Source organism: Phyllostomus discolor, chromosome 4, assembly GCF_004126475.2.
Source record: "Phyllostomus discolor isolate MPI-MPIP mPhyDis1 chromosome 4, mPhyDis1.pri.v3, whole genome shotgun sequence".
NCBI classification, from domain to species: domain Eukaryota; kingdom Metazoa; phylum Chordata; class Mammalia; order Chiroptera; family Phyllostomidae; genus Phyllostomus; species Phyllostomus discolor.
This window is the reverse complement of record NC_040906.2, coordinates 132,527,836-132,545,190: the sequence shown is the minus strand read 5'-3', so window position 1 is coordinate 132,545,190 and position 17,355 is coordinate 132,527,836. Positions and strand designations below refer to the sequence as shown.

The 17,355-nt window shown below is 33.9% G+C and overlaps 1 protein-coding gene across 1 annotated transcript in view; it reads left to right on the top strand.

Annotated features, from left to right (window-relative positions):
- Positions 1-8,292: 8,292 nt before the first annotated feature.
- The window catches only part of LOC118500232 (protein eyes shut homolog), a 211,854-nt gene continuing 202,791 nt past the window's right edge, over positions 8,293-17,355 (top strand). Inside the window, exon 1 of the mRNA XM_036024310.1 lies at positions 8,293-8,509. The gene's annotated coding sequence lies outside the window, so the exon portion shown is untranslated. The remainder of the gene's footprint in view (positions 8,510-17,355) is intronic.

Sequence of the window (17,355 nt, the reverse complement as noted above, 5' to 3'; positions counted from 1 at the left end):
TCAAAAGTCTTGTGGTCTTATATAGTCTGCCTAAATTTTCTGACAGTCATTTGTGAAATGTGCAGGTACCCACTCTCTGGCTATCTTGGTCTATAAATATGGTAGCATTTGTATGTTGCGTAAAAGAACAAAAGGTATTAAGCAGGTAATTGAGTAATATTACTAGTTTTCAGTTACAAAAGTCAGTTGGAGTTTTAGACATGGGGAATGAGCCGATCAGAACGATTCTTTTAATGTGAAACTATTTTACTTTAAGCTATTGAAAAAAATTAGTTGCCAAAAACTTTGTGACATTTACCATCGATCAAATAACAACCTCCTTGGTCATGGTGGTGTTTGGAATCGTGGCAAGAAAGAGGCTGAAAGATACACAATGAAGGCTTGTGCAGAAATAACAAAATGAAGGATTGATTATTTAATAAGGATGAAGAAGTTCATTTGAGCCATGTGGAATTTGAAATTATAAGCCTGTCTTTTCTTTAGCATTGAATAGGCCAGTGGAAGAGAGACTGGGAAGAACTGAGGACTAAGTCATACAGTCTCATTAAATATGAATCCACTTCACTTTAGAGCCAGGAAAATAGACCTGGATCAGTGAAAAAGGAACAAGGCAGTAGGAGAGTGTGGTATCATTGCCAAGAGAACAGAGATTCTCAAGGAGATGGCCAGCGTCAAAAGATTTAAGTAGGAGGAAGAAGGGCAGGATGGACAAGGTCAGAAAGGAAAATTATATTTATTGCTATTTTATTGTATTGGGTGTTTTCAGATATGTTTTAGAATTTTTTCTATACAACAAATCTGAGATGTAAAAATCTGAGACTTACAAAATTTTAATAGTTTACCAAAGTCATACAACTAGTAAAATCTAGAACTAAATTTTAATTTTTATTTCAAAGAAAGAGATAATTTGAGGCCTTCTGAAGTAGTCACAAGCAGGTTACTGCTCATCATCAAGAAAGTTATTTCAGGAAGATTGTGGAAACATAAAACAGATTGAAAGAGATTAGAAGGTGAGCAGATAGTGAGAAAATGAAGCACTAGTCTTTAAGTTTTAAGAAAGAAAGGACAAAGATAACTAACTCAAGAGATTAACTGTGTCAAAGTGGAGATTTCCAGGGATGGAAGGAATTAAAATCTCTAGTAGGAAGGTTGCAGAGAGGAAAGCTTTAAAAACAAATGTTACAACTCTGCAATGTATTTCACTAGCTGATAATTGAACTATACATAATAAAATGTTTTTAAGTATTTTAATGAAAGAAGTCTATTATTTTAGTTTTAAACGGTGTTTATTTTGACTTTTTTTCTTCTGAGAACTTCATTTCTTTTCTGAGACCAAAGATATCCTTTGCTGTTGAGAAAATTGTTTGAATGCTTAAGTAATGGTTCCACCCTAGAATGGTAAAGTTTGAGACAGCTAAGAAATAAGTGGGCTCTCTCATGTTACAAAGGCTAATTTTGTTGTAGGCTGAGTCACATTCCTGAATCTCTCCTGTGTGTGTGTGCAAAGACCCATGCCTTTGCTTTGTTCAAGGAATAACTCGAGAAATACAAGATTGTAGGAGCTAAAAAATACTTTTCTTCCCATTTTCTCATTTTTTTCTTACCAGGATAGTAATTTAAATATCATACAGTAGATTAACAGGAGAAAATAAAATTTTAATATATACCCATGGGAAACTCACATTACTTGTAAATTTCAAAGACAGTAAAGTGAAATTGGATATATATGACACTTTGAAAAAAGGAGAAAGGGGTAGAATGCAGTGATTGGATTTCAAGGGAAGTAGGTAATTCACAGGTAACTGAAGAAGAGGAGTTGAACAATCATGGAAAGTGAATTATTGATTCAGTGGGACATGGGATGGTCTAGCTATCAGGCTCTACTTGGCACCTTTCTATTATTCCACTCTTAATTCAAATTATACTAAGATGAATAAGTTATCTTTCCTTGAGTGGGCTTTCCATTTGAATCATTTAGTCAAAAAAAAGATAGAAGGTCAAACTTACTTTCTAAGTCTTTTTAAAAAAAATTCACATTTTTTTACTGTTGTTCAAGTACAGTTGTGTCCATTTTCCCCCAACTCCTTCCAATCCCAGTCATCCCCACCTTCCACCCTCAATCCTACCCGCTTTGGTTTTGTCCATGTGTCCTTTATATGTGTTCCTGAAAGCCTTTCCCCCTTTTCTCCCCATTATTCCCACCCACCTCCCCTCTGGTTACTGTCAGTTTGTTCTTAATTTCAATGTCTCTGGTTTTACTTTGTTTGCTTGTATGTTTTGTTAATTAGGTTCTACTTAGAGGTGAGATCATGCAGTATTTGTCTTTCACCACCTGGTTCATTTCACTTAGCAGAATTCTCTCTAGTTCCATCCATGCAGTCACAAAGGGTAGGAGCTTCTTCTTTCTTTCTGCTGTGTGGTATTCCATTGTATCAATGTACCATAGTTTTTTGATCTATTCATTTACTGATGGGCGCTTAGGTTGCTTCCAGCACTTGGCTATTGTAAATTGTGCTTCTATGAACATTGGGGTGTATAGGTTCTTTTGAATTGGTGTTTCAGGATTCTTATGGAATAATCCCTGCAGTGGAACTGCTGGTTCACTCCAGGAAGATAAGCAACCCAATTAAAAAATGGGCAAAATACCTAAAGAGTCACTTCTCCAAGGAGGACATATGAAGCCCAAAGACACATGAAAAGATGCTCAGCATCACTAGCCATCAGAGAAATGCAAATTAAAACCACAATAAGATACCTACCACTTTGCACTGGTGAGAATGACCATTATAAAGAAATCAACAAACAACAAGTGTTGGAGAGGATGGAGAGAAAAGGGAACCCTAGTGCACTGTTTGTGGGAATGCAGACTGGTGCAGCCACTGTAGAAAACAGTATGAAATTTCCTCAGAAAACTAAAAATGGAACTTCCATTTGACTGAGTCTTTTTTTAAAAAATAACCAGCTTATGTCAATATTCCAAAATGCACCTTTGGGGTGTCAAAACTTTGATTCCCTTCAAGAGCAAAGACTAGAAGAAGACAGAAAAGAAACAGAGACACATTTCATCAGACACTATCAAGAAACAATAAGATCATCTGTGTTGGTTTATATGTTCAAAGCCCTAGATATGAACTCTGGCTATTACCAGTTAACATATATTGAATACTAGCTATGTGCTAAGAAACTTTGCTTTTGTGTGTCAAATAAATTAAGTCATTTAATCCTCTTGACAGTTCACAGATCTAGGTGTCAATATAATATTCATTTTACAGAAATGAAAATCTGTAATTTGCCCAAGGTCACGAAAGTCGTAATTGGAAGAGACAGGTTGGATTCCAGGTCTCCTGACTCCAGAGCGCAGGTTCTTCACTGCTCTCCTCTGTTGCATCTGTGAGATGCAGATGCTAGGAAGAAAATACATGACCTGATGATTACTATCTGGAGTGGCCACAGAATTAAAAAATGCCCCATGACTGAGAAAATTTCCAGATGTGAGTGGCTATTGTGAATTATTTGGAAAGAGAATAATTTGGGGTAAAAGTTAGGTTTGGGGCCTGCTTTCCAACTATGGACAACATGATTCTTTCAGGAGGGTCTAATTTTCCCAGACAGGATGTTAACAAAATCTAATACTGTGACTTTGCCAATTTCTGATTTGTCTTACATGGAATATCTATAACAGAAATCAGTGGGGAAAACAAATTACTAAATGGAATTATTTTATTTTATATTTTGCTATTGAGTTTAAAGGTCTCAATTATATATAAGAGAATTTTGAAAGAGTCATGATTAGAAAAGAATATTTTCCCTTTTACCTTGCTGTCAGACCAAAGACCTGGGAAAGACAATCACTTGATTTTTAAATGTAGAGAACTAAGAATAGAAAAGGCCCATGAGCTTATTCTCATGAAGAATTTTGAGAGATATCTTCCTATCACAAAAACAAGGAGAACATAATGAAGAGACAGCCCCATTAGCTGTCAGGAATGGAGCAGCCCTGAGGTGACCCACCGGAGCACGCTTCTTTGCACTTTTGTTTCAGGATGTGATTCTCTCCCATTTCTTTAGTCATGTATTAAAGTTAAAATGATTCAAGGGGTCTGTAGTCCAATGTTCTCAATATCTGTCTGTAGTCTATACCACAAATTCCCATTCCTTTTCTTTCCTTATTAAAATGCTTCTTTCACCAGCCTTCTGAGACTTTACTCTTGTTTTTCCTGTCATCTTACTCATAATCCCTCTGCACTTTCATTTTCTGATTTCTTCATTTCCAACATCTTATATTTGCTATAGTGACCCTTAAATGAAGATTTCAGCTAGTTCCATAGTTTTATGGGCAATCTACATGCTAATAACTGCTAAATGTGTATATCTAGCTTGGATTCCTTCTCTGACCTTCAAACATGGAATTTAACTGTGTCTACAGCTTCTTTACTTGCATGTATAATAGTCCTATGAAATTTAAGTGCCAAGAGCCAATGCCTGATACACTTCTGTACTCCACCTCATAACTGCTTTTTCCATATTCTTTCCTGACCAGTAAATAAAGCTCATTTTCTGTTAATTTATGTCATAAAATTTTCAGTCATCATTCTTTCATTTATTTATTCAGTAAAATCTATCGAGCACTTACTAGGTGACAAATACTTTGCTCTATAATTGTATAACAGTAGGAAAAACAAGCTCTGCAATTGCACAAGAGCAGAAAAAAACAAGAGTCCCTACCTTCTTAATGATTACAATCCAGAAGGAGAGTATAGACTAAATAAAAGACATACGAATAAGCAGATAATATAGTCTCAAAGGGTAACAAGTACTGGGACAAAATGAAGCAGTGTGAGGCACATTGCGAAAAGTTAGGTATGATATTAAATGAGAAGGTCAACAGGTCTCAGTGAAAAGGTAAGTGTTACTGAAACACTTGGCAGTGAGACAGTTCACCGGAGGAAATTAAGATAGCTGGGAGAACAGTGTTCTATGAAAAGGGAGAACAAGAGAAGGGATCTAAGAAGATAATATGCTTGGCACTTTTGAAAAATAGCAAGGAAAATAATGTATCTGAAACAAAAAAAGAAAGAAAATCAAAGAAATAACAAAGATTTTGAAAGGCCTTTTATAGTCATTACGACAACTATGGCTTTTTCCTCTAAGTCAAATGGTAAGTAATGTGGGGTTTGATGAAATGCTTCACATTATACGTGATCAGTCCAGAAAGTATCCATCTATACCCTATGAAAAATAGAGACATTTATTGAAGAAGATGCAAGATACATGAAACATTGTACATAGGACAATGATGCTTCAGTCCCCTTCAAAGTAGGCACCTTGGGACCCCACTTAGTTCTCCCAGTCACCATCAGCTGCCCCATCGTATTTTCTTGAATTTCTGAAATCTCTTCCTTTTCAAAGGTGATTTTAGTTTTGGAAAAGTCAGAAGTTGTAGGGCACCAAAACCAGGATCTAGAGGGCTGAGTCACCTGGGTGATTTCATGTTTCACCAAAAACTCTGCAAGAGATGTGATGGAAGAGTGGGCACTTTATTTAGATGAAGCTACCAATCACCAGTTGCCCATAGCTGCGGCCTTCTGAATCATCTGAATAGTTTCCACAGAAGAATGTTGAAGCTTAATGCAAAATTTGATGCAGGTTCATTGCTCTACTTGCTCAGTCATTTTGGATGCAACAGCCACACAGTATACATGCTCACTGAACAGTATCTACCACTCCCATTGTTAGTAGAGTGAAGGTATTGTTCATGCATGTGCACTCCAGTCCACATTCCTTGGCTGCCAGGTTATATTGATTTCCTGCAAACTATTCTTATTATATAACAATAGTTGGAATTTTTCTGGATAGGCCTCGTATGTCTTACGTTTTAGAAGGACCACTCTGGCTACTCTGCTGAGAATAAACATGGGTCAATGGAGTGGACAAAAGTAGTAAGAAGGAGGTTTATTGGAAGGCTTTGAGTTAACCCTTGTGATCAACGGTGATGGTTCTGACCAGATTAATAACAGGAGAAGTTGTATGAAGTAGTTAGATTTGGGATATATTTCTGTCATGCCCCACATTAAATCTATCAACTCATCTTTCACTTTTGTATTAAAAGTATATCCAGAGTCTGACTTTTTAAATCACCTCTACTTGCATCTTCATCCTAGCCACTTGTGCCCAAACTAACCTCCTGTCTGGCTTACTTCTTCCCACCTTCACCCCACCCTCACTCTGGTCACCTTGCAACAATTACATTAATTCCTTAACACAGCATTCAAAATCATGTCATTCTCTTCCAAATTTCCAGAAGTTTTCTATCATATTTAGAAAAATAGCCCAAGTTCATAAAATGATCAACAGTGACGCATTGGCCTGACTTATCATTAAACTCATTAGGCTTTTCTCCTGCCTATCTCTCTCCCAATTGTTGTTTCGGCTTCATTCTTCTCTAGCCCACTCTAGGGTATTAGTACTTTCATCTACTTAGATATCTCTACCCAGGCATACCTACCTACATATCTTCATAATTCAATTCCTCCCATATTTGCATTTATTTTGCTCAAATGTCACTTTATCCAAGAACACCTCTTCAATTATTTAAAAGGAAAAAGTAAGGAAGGTCACAGAGGGAGAGGAGTGAGGAGAGAAGGAAAAAGGAAAGGAGGAAAATAGATGCGTCAAAGGCTTACCTCTTTATCAAAGGAATTATAACTAATTTTCTAATAGTCTAGTGAAAATCAAAATATACTGAATTTTTCAGACTGTAAGATGCACCAGGCCATAAGACACACCTATGTTTTAGAGGAAGAAAATAGGAAAAAAAATTAACCAAAAAATGTGGCAAAATATTTAATAACATAAATAGCATAGGCCACTGTGCCTCCCCCCCACATCAACATGAGCCAGGTAAGCTACATTTGGACTATAAGATGCACTCCTATTTTCCTCCCAGATTTGGGGAGAAAACTGTATCTTATAGTTCAAAAATATGTAACAGGTGTAATACATAAACATATTTTTCTAGATATTAATGGATATGTGCATTATAATGTGATATAATTGTAGATGGCTCAGTGTCTATGGAGGACTCCATATAACAATGAGTAAGTCATTTTCTTGAATGTCCCCAACATTTCCTCTCTTTGGATTACAAAATTATAATGGTATCTTACTTCATTAATAATACACAAATTAAAAAATATATAAACTATATATAATACAGTATACACATTTTATAAAATAAATATATACTTATATTTATAATTTCATTTATCACTGCAAATAGAAATAACTTTGTAGTATAGTTTTACTATTTTTAAAGGTATCTCTCTCTCTCTTTTAAAGGTTTTATTTATTTATTTTAGAGAGATGGGAAGTGAAGGAGAAAGAGAGGGTGAGAAAAATCAATTCGTGGTTGCTTCTTATGTGCCCCCTACTGGGGATCTAGCCCACAACCCAAGCATATGCCCTGGCTGGGAAGCAAACCAGTGACCCTTTGGTTTGCAGGCCATCAGGCAATCCACTAAGCCACACCAGCCAGAGCTAGTTTTACTATTTTAAAATAGCATTTCTTTCTTTCATTACAAGATTAATGAAATACATATTTCACATACTGCAAAACCAAGTATAATATAAATGACTCATGCTTAATTTGGTCATTTTAAATATAAAGATAAAAGTAAGGCAAGTATTCAAGTGTAACTGCAAGTTCAGGATATACTAATAGAATCTCAATTAGACAAAATTCTGAAGGATCCAGTAATCTCTCTTCTCTCTATAAACTCACAGATGGAGGTGAGATTTCATTTATTCTACTTTTCAATAATATAAATTTCTCGAGGTCATCTTTATTATAGTTCCATAATTCTTCTTTAGAAAATGACAGAGTCTGCATTACTTCTTTTATAAAGATCATCATGCAATCAATAAGTAACATTCTAAATTCATTTTTTGCATCAGCAAGCCCTCTGTCTGTTCTTTCATCCTGACAGCCTTTGCTGTACAATACCATCTAAGGTTGTCACTAAACCTCCAGCGTTAGGTTTCCCTAGTAACACAAGGCCTTTTTCTTTCTCTGTCTGTATCTGAACTAAAGAAAAAATCAATTTGTATTAATCCTTGAAAACATAAGAAAGCATTCAGGCTGAGACACATGAAGTTAGCAATGAAAATGGTGAGTTACAAATGAAAACTGGAAATAATTAAAATATAGAGCAGTATTTTGCTTATGGATTTATACAAAGCTCCAGATGGTGGCTTTCTGTATTCATCTCCAGATTAGCTAAATAAAGGCCAAGCCTTATGTCAGCCTGCACATGGCTTTAATGAGTTTACCTCTTACTGAAGCAGGTTAGGGCTTGCACTGCTTCTTTTCAAAAGCCACATATAAAAGAAGACTTATTTGATAAGGGTCCTAAGAAACAAAGTGATACATGCTAGGCATGTGCAGACATTAACAGTAACCAGGAGCCTCCCAGGGCTGCAAGCTACCTTGACTAATGGTTGAATATCAGGGGTAAGTGGTACTTGATTCCACGTAGAAATTACTTTTCTATTACAAGATGACAACTGCCTAGCAAAATCTAATGACAAAGATGTCTATTAGTCATCATAAATATTTCTTTGACCAAGTTTTTTTTACCTGTTCTTTAAAAAACCTTTTTACAAAATCTTCTTTGTCATATGCTTAAGGGTAGTCATTCTATTTGAACCAAGCAAATATAATTGCTTTGTGTTCTTTGGATCTGCAGACAAAGAATATAATTTCCATCTCCTCTGAGGAATAGGATATCTGGATATTGCCAAAGAGTCTTTATTTGATCATGAAATACTCAGGGTGGCTTGAGATTTTAAAGTTATTCCCCATTGTTCACTTGTGTATGTAATGCTGTGAAATGTCAATTGCAAAAGAAATTGTATGGTTTTTACACATTATAGTTAAAAGATGTTAAATGTGTATCCACAAACCATTTTTTTCAGTGTCTTTTATTTTTATGCTAATGCTCACTAGTTTTTTGTCCCTCAGTGAGACTCTAAAAACAGCATTTTCTTCTGGTGTTGTTCATTTAACTTTGCCTATAATTTATCAGATATGGTGATTGTTTTAAAAACAAACAGTAAAAGTGTTTCAAATTTCAAACACCCTTACCTTAACACCTTGCCAGTCTTATTTGGTTATTTTGGTAATTTATGGCTCAATAGGATTCATCAGTATCATTTAACTCTTAATATTTTAACTAACTTAAAATCAGTGATCATGTATGGATGTATTATAAAAATAATGTGTTTTGAATTACTTGCTATTTTAGGATATGATATAAAATGACTATTTCTTAAACTAAAGATATCCTCTATTGTCAAAATCAATCGCAATATTACAAAGATGAGCACTATTTCTTATTCTGCCTAAAATTACTAGATATTGAATGGCATAAAATACATATGATAATATAGGTACATGAATATGCATTTTAATGTACCGTTATCCTGTATTAAAACTGTATCTAATGGGTATTTATGTTTAAAACAACATTTAAGTAATAATGTTGCAAGTTTATATTATTAACAGAATTTAGGAAATACAATATTACTAGTGAATTAAATGTATTTATATTCTCAACATAAATTGCAGATGTTAATAATTCAAACTTTTAAGAAATTATTAAGATACTCTTTTAGTCTTTACTCTTCTAGAGTGTTGTTATAATTTTAATTGGCTTAAAGTGGCTCTGTAAACTAAGGAGATGTTCAGACCACTTTATTCCTTTCAAAATGAAAAATAAGTGTTCTTGATTTAACCTTAACTAAAAGAGTTTTATAAGTATTAATAATAAATTTTACCCAGTGTTTCAGAACACAAAACCTAAATGTGAAGAAACTTCTATGTTGTAGCAGCCAAAAAACAAATATTAACAAAAGAACAAATTTTTAAGATTTTCAGCGGTATAACTAACTAGAGATTAAGTTTTGTGAGGAAAAGGAATAACCACAACTTTCCTCTCTCCCCCTGAATTCTCAAAACTTATCACCAACCCATCATTTAAAATGCTCAGCAAATATTGAGTTAGCATGTTACAAATAAAATAGCTACATTAAGTCATTCAAACTTTCCACTTTGATAGTTGCCTGGAAACAATAGTATGTTGTTTAAGGAAAAGGAAAAAAAAAAAAGAAACAGAGGCATTAAATTTTTGTAGTAGAGAGTCATCAGCAAGCCCTGAGCATATTAAACAATTGCAATTCTTAGCATACATTTTTGTTTCATGAGACCTGGGTTCATTGACTTCTACCTGGTTCTTGCTCTAAATTGTAGCATCAAAATGTTTATTGTTCTCCATGAGTACCCCAAGATGTCAGGAGGCTAATCACCTAATAATAATATTAATAAAAATCATGTATGCTTGTCAGGTATTACAGAAACCTCAGTGGTGATGGCATATCTTAGAGACAGTCTAATGAAATATTAATCGTTTTGCTACATTCTACCCCAACCAATATAAGTAAATGCTTTATTTCACTCTTATCTCTATGTACTAAGGCTCAAAAATCAGAAAATAATTAAGTATATAGTTCACAAAAATATTGTGTTCTCAGAGGAAATTCTATCTTAAAAGATAACCAGTTCTTTCTTAAAAATATTGCTAAAGAAATAATCTTCATCTTTGAGTAAACTAGAAGTAATACTTATTATTTAACACTGGGATTCTACCTGTGGAGTTTTTATATGAGAATTTGCCCCTTCTTTGAATCTGATTGCCTCCATAGCTTCTTTTCAGCTTCCATTTCAAAGACAGCCACATCTAATTCACTCAGTCATTTTCCAGACATGCTGCTATGGCTGTTAAGAGATTATAGCCGGATCTGACGGCCTTGCAAAACACCCTTAAAGTGACTTTGTAACTCCATGTCAATCTATTACATGACAAATTTATACTTAATGCTCAGAAGGAAATTCATTGCTCTCTCTTCAAACTTGCAGAGAACCTCATTAAATTTCCCCATTATCAATAACATGCTATACCCATAATTATGTCAGCTTCTCACAATTTTAGACAACACATTTATCAGATATCAGAACTTTTGTTCTGTTACTTTTCAAGTAATAATTTGGCATCCCAAGGATTTTAAGTTAAATATAGATAACAAATGGATCATTTTTATGTTTTTAAATCTGAGTGAATACTTAATTTTATGTGGAGAAATTAAACACAGATGGAACCAATACATGTTGATTCTGCAAATTCTTGAATAGAATATACTCAATAAAATTTATAGTAAATCTAATCTATTTAAATGCTAATATGTTATTTAAATGATTCATTAAATATTTCATTTGAATTTTGGGATGTAAATTTTGAAAGCATTGTATGACATGGATAAATTTATAAATATTTCTTCAAATAAGCCAAATAGATTCTTATTCCCCATATATATGTTAATACCTGTGTGTGTGTATCTGTGTGTATATACATATATGTAGCCTATCCAGAAAACATCCAGCCACATAATATGAAAAATAGAGGCATTTATTGAAAATGATACAAGATACAAGAAACATTGTACACGGGACAATGACACCTTAGTCTCCTTCAAAGTAGGCTCCATGGGACCTCACACAGTTCTCCTGGTCGCCATCATCTGCCCTGTCCTGTTTTCCTGAATCTCATTGGTGGTCTGAAATCTGTTCCTTTTCAAAGGTGATTTTAGTTTTGGAAAAAGCCATAAGTCATAGGACATCAAATCTGAGCTGTAAAGGGGATGCATCACTTGGGTGATTCAATGCTTTGCCAAAAAACTCTACATGAGACATGATGCATGAACAGGCACATTGTCCTTATGAAGCAGCTAATCACCAGTTGCCCATAACTGTGGTCTTCTGAGTCATCTGAATAGTTTCCATGCAGGAATGTTCAAATTTATTGCAAAATTTGATGCAGATCTGTTGCTTTATTCAGTCATTTTGAATGTGAGAGACACACAATACGTGTGCTCACTCAATGGCATCTGTTGTCCCCCACTGGGTAGTAGAGCGAAGTTGTCATTGTTCACACATGTGCATTCTAGTCCACTCTCCTTGGCTTCCAGGTTACATCAATGTAGCACAAACAGTTTTCATTATATAAACAATGGCTGGATATACATATGTATATATATACACATATATGTATATAAATACACATGTGTGTGTGTGTATATATATCTGTAGGCAATCTGACAGGTTATAGAGACACAGAAAAGTTAATATTTTAGCTCCATGTCTTAAGTCAGTGTGAAGGCAGAATTCCTTCTTCCTTGTGATTTCTTAGTCTTTTTTTTCCCCCTTAAGGCCTTTAAATGATTGGATGAATCCCATCCATGTTCTGGAAGGTAATGTACTCAAAGTCCACTGATTTATATATAACCACATTTAAATAATATCTTTATTGCAACATCTACACCCGTGTTTGCCCCAAACTGGGTACCATAGTCTAACAAAGATAATACAAAATTTTTACATACAAATACATACTCTCATTGCCTTATATTTATGATATGTTAAACTGTTTCCTTAGTTATTACAGAAAATAATAAATTTATTCATTTCAAATCAGCATAAATATTAAGTCCATAAACTCACTAAAGATATTTTTTGTTTATAAATTATACCTAATTTTGAAACTGATTGAAATTTAGTATAAAATTAATAAGTTCAAGTAAATATAAGTAAATAAATTTAAATGGAGAAAAAAAATCCTTTTCCTTTTGGAGAAAATAAACAAAAAAAGATAAATTCTGTTGATAAATTCTGTTTCCAGAAAACAGAGTAAACAACTGAGAGCCAATGAGGACATGGGGAGAAAACTGTTCATAATCTTCTCACTAACCTGCAGCGATGACAGCTTCTTAAACACATGTCAGTCATTAGCCTGTAGGGCACAACATGTTGAGATTAGCTTGTTAAATCTGAATTTGGCCTCAGCTTGATCTTTAAATGTTCAATATTACAGTTGTGGATTTATACTGGAGCCAGGGATATTTAAGTATTATAGGAATGCAACTAAATACATTATAAAATATCCCTAAACTGTAATTAAATTGCAAAGCTTTCTGTCACAAAAAATATTTGTCCAGATATGTACATATCCATTGATTCATTTATTTACTTATTTAGTAAGAAGTTGTGAGCATCTGTTATCTTCCCTGCACTGTTCTAGGTTCTGAGCAATTACTTTACAAGAAATATTCCATGTCTCGTCCAGCCATTATTTCTGAAGAAGAGCAGAAAAATAAAATATAAATAACAAAGAAAATAATTAATAATAAGCACCATGCAAATTCAAATTAAATGAGATGCCATTGCCAGGTTGGGTACTTTAGATATATGGAGTAGTCTGAGATTTTAATAACGAGAATTATATTGATCATCCAAATAGCAAAGAAAAGAATACCCCAAGCAAATGGTACAGGCAGTGCCAAAACCCTGAAGCAGGACAGAGTTTGGTAAAATCAAAGAGGAATGCCATGTAGTTGTAGCACAGACTGCAAAAGAGAAAGCTGTACTGAATTGCATTTGAAGTGAAGGCAGGAGTCAGAGCCTGTGCTACCTCACAGTAGGAAATGCACATTTCATTGTAATGGCAGAGGAAAACTTTGGAGAAGTGTTTTTATTTTTATTTATTTATTCATTTATTTATGTATTTAACAGAGGAGGTATATAATTGGCCAGTCCTTTAAATGTCATCATTCTGGCCTTCCTTAGGAAAATGGATTACAGAGAGATAGGCAAGAAAAAAAGGAGACTGGTAAGAGAGCTGGAAATATAAACACATCTTTTTGGCTGCTTCTATGTTTTTTCCCAGTAGTAACATGACTTCAATCTTTCTAAGTGTTTGTATTTTTATCCATGTAGAACTTATTTTCCTTTCAGGAGTAAAAAAAAAAAAAAAAAGATTTTTTTTGCAGATTTCCTGTGGCCTCCATGTAATTCATTGTTTAATGGAAGGATGATTTTAGATAATTGTACATCTATAATCAAATAAAATTTTTAGTAATCCTTTTTTTTAAGATTTTATTTATTTATTTTTAGAGAGGGAAGGGAGGGAGAGAGAGAGAGAAACATCAATGTGCAGTTGCTGGGGGTCATGGCCTGCAACCCAGGCATGTGCCCTGATTGGGAATAGAACCTGTGATGCTTTGGTTCGCAGCCCGCGCTCAATCCACTGAGGTACGCCAGCCAGGGCAATTTTTAGTAATCTTTGAGAAAAAAATAATTTAAACAGTATAGGCAGGAATTCATCTCCTGGATACATAACTCATGGTAATTCTTGCAAAGATCCATACAAGTAAGGTGTGTGTAGCAACAGGGAGTCAGAATCAACTTGTATATCCTTCTCTAGAAAAAATGGATAAATATAGTAAATCGCACTATGAAACATTAGACAGCAATAATAAGTTATAGACTAGATATGTGAAATGGGTCGATCCATAAAGAAGGCTGGATGAGAAAACTAGACAGGGTTGGGATTTATAAAACCCTTAATGGAATTAAAATGCCCCATAATGACACCATATTTTACAAGGATACATCTATGCTTAGGAGCATATATGAAACGCATTACAAATGGTTTCTATGAGAAGAAAACAATAGGGTGGAGATTAAGAAATAAAGCATGAAATAAAACATGGAATAAGTCTTGTACTGAGAAATGATGGTGATGTGTTACAGTAAGGAGAAATGTAGGATGTATTCCAATATCAGACATGACAAATGTGGAAAAGTGTGTCCTTGATATGATGAAATATGGTAAATATTACACTCAATACTATGGATCAGAGCTAATATGACAAATGTGGAAGAAATATAAGAAAGAACATTTCAATCAATATTATCATAGAAATTTATACATATGTTTTAAAAGTTAAAATGTGACTTGGAGTAGTTCACATATATGTGAGCATGTTGTCTCCATTTAAGCTCAGGCTATTTCTGTTTAAACCTGGATCTTGTTGTTTTCTAGTTGTTATAAGCTTTCACAGACTCCGTCTTCTAATATCTATAACTAAAAGGTCTTCTTTTCTTTATTCACATCACAGGCACAACCTTTGTACAAGTCTTTCTTGTCTCTCATTTAGATTATTACAGTGATTTTCCTAATTGACCTTACAGGGGCTGCTCTAGTCAGCAGCTATAATGTTGTCAGCAGCTAACAGGGGCTGCTCTAGTCAGCAGCTAACATTTTCAAAAAGAAATGTGATTATAACTCCTTTTCTTAAATTCTTTTGATGTTTATACACTGCCACAAGAATAAAATCCAAACTCAGTTTGGTTAGTACATGATCTTCATTATCTAATCTTTATTACCATCCCTTCCCCATAGCTCACCATTTACTCTCTTGGCCCTCGCTTCTCCAGCCATTCCAACTCTTTTACGGTTTTGTCATTTTACTGATGAATGCTGATATTTACCCTTATGACCCTTCACTGGCTATAACCAAACGATTAAAACATCTCAATATCTTAGGAAAAAGGTATAATCCAGAACAGGTTCTTTAGCAGCTACTCTACACATTCATGCCTGACACTCTACATCTGTGAAACTGTGCTCTTACTACTGCTCATTACCGTTTGCTCATGTGTTTCCCACATCACTGAGATGTCCATCAAAGCAAGGTATGTATCTGATTTATTTTCTTGCAATTACAGGTCCTAGTATGATGCATAATATAAAGAAGAATTCAATAAATATTTATTCAGTAAAATGCATTCATGATATTTCCATTAAAATAAGATAATTTCTCAAAGTAAAAAGAAAATGACATAAAATATAATTTATAACTTAGGAAAATTTTTAAGAGGCATAAATTACTAGAGAAATAAAATTATGAAGGTTCAACTTTAAAATAAGTGCAGATAAACACCTATAAAACCATACTAACCCACCTTCAAATCATAACAATAACAAAAACAAAAAAATAGAAGCATGATGTCAAGTGAATAAGTATGTGAGTACAATATAACAAATTTAGATTATCTTTAATGGCCTAAATCAAGTGCAGTTGTTAACATTAACTAAAAGGAAAAATTATAGAACTATTACTTAGGTAAGAAGTAAATTTAATCTATGAATTACACATAAGGCTTATGATTTACCAAAGATGAGCACTCTGTTTGATTTTGTTTGACATACTTGACTATTTTGAAGAACTTCCTATTGTATTGTCTTAATTTAAGAAATGATTTATAAGAAGTAATCTGTTTTAAACACTATCAAGAAGACATTCCTTAGTGCTCTTTATGATGAAACAGTTCATGCTTAATGCTTTCTGTGGGGGGTTTTTGAAAAAATAAATCAAGTTCTGGAATTAACTAGCTAAAACTGTGCTGATGCAAAGATCAAAAAATTTCAAGGAGGAAATGCATATTAAGCAGCAAAATATATTTCAGTAAACATTCCTTAGTAAAATAACATCTGCAGCTTGGTAAATGCTTCACCACTCCAGGTGCCAGGACCTAGTACATGCAGTGAAACTGACAAGGCAGTAGTTCACACTACAGCAGTTGTGGGAACACAATCCGAGGAAGGTGTGAGACACGCATCATCATGCTACTTAATCTGGGTGAGGTGTAGCACAAAATGATCACTGTTGTCTTCATTCTGGTATACTTTATAATTTTCATTAGCTTATGTCTCCTGTCAATTTATAATAGAAATCATATATTACTGATTAAACAAATTTTTAATGTATATTAATGAATACAATTAATGATTTTATTCATTAGAAGTTGGAGCTATTTAGTTATTATGACAAATACATACTTAGATCTACACATTTTTTGTTTATAACAGATTATACTTTCTCATGTAACCAAGAAAAGAACTTTAAATTTGAATGTAAATCATCTATTTATATACAAAAGATAAATATTGCTTCTTGGCCTCAATGTTTAGGAGGGCAAACATGTTCTTTACTTGTAAATGAGTATGCTGTTGCACCTTTGCCCCTACAATGGCTGTTATCTAGGTAAACTGTTTGGTAGACTAGAGTCTTTTCCCAGATGATGACTTACCTAGCAGCCTCCCACTCTAACACACACACAAATTTTACATCACTGCATTGGTGTTAAAGCTCGTTTGATGGACAAAGCTTTAAGTCACTCTTTGTAAACCACACGTCATATGTATTTCTTATTGTCTTATGCATTAATCATGGTAGTGTATTATCTCTGAAATGGAACACATTGGCTTTATTTGCAGGTTCTTAAAATGTATTCTTTTGCCTTAGAAACTGGGGCTAAGGATATGATTTATAAAGCATCAGGGGTACTGAATGCGTTTGATTAACGGATGAAATGAAATAGTAATTTCATGTCTTCCTTGATAC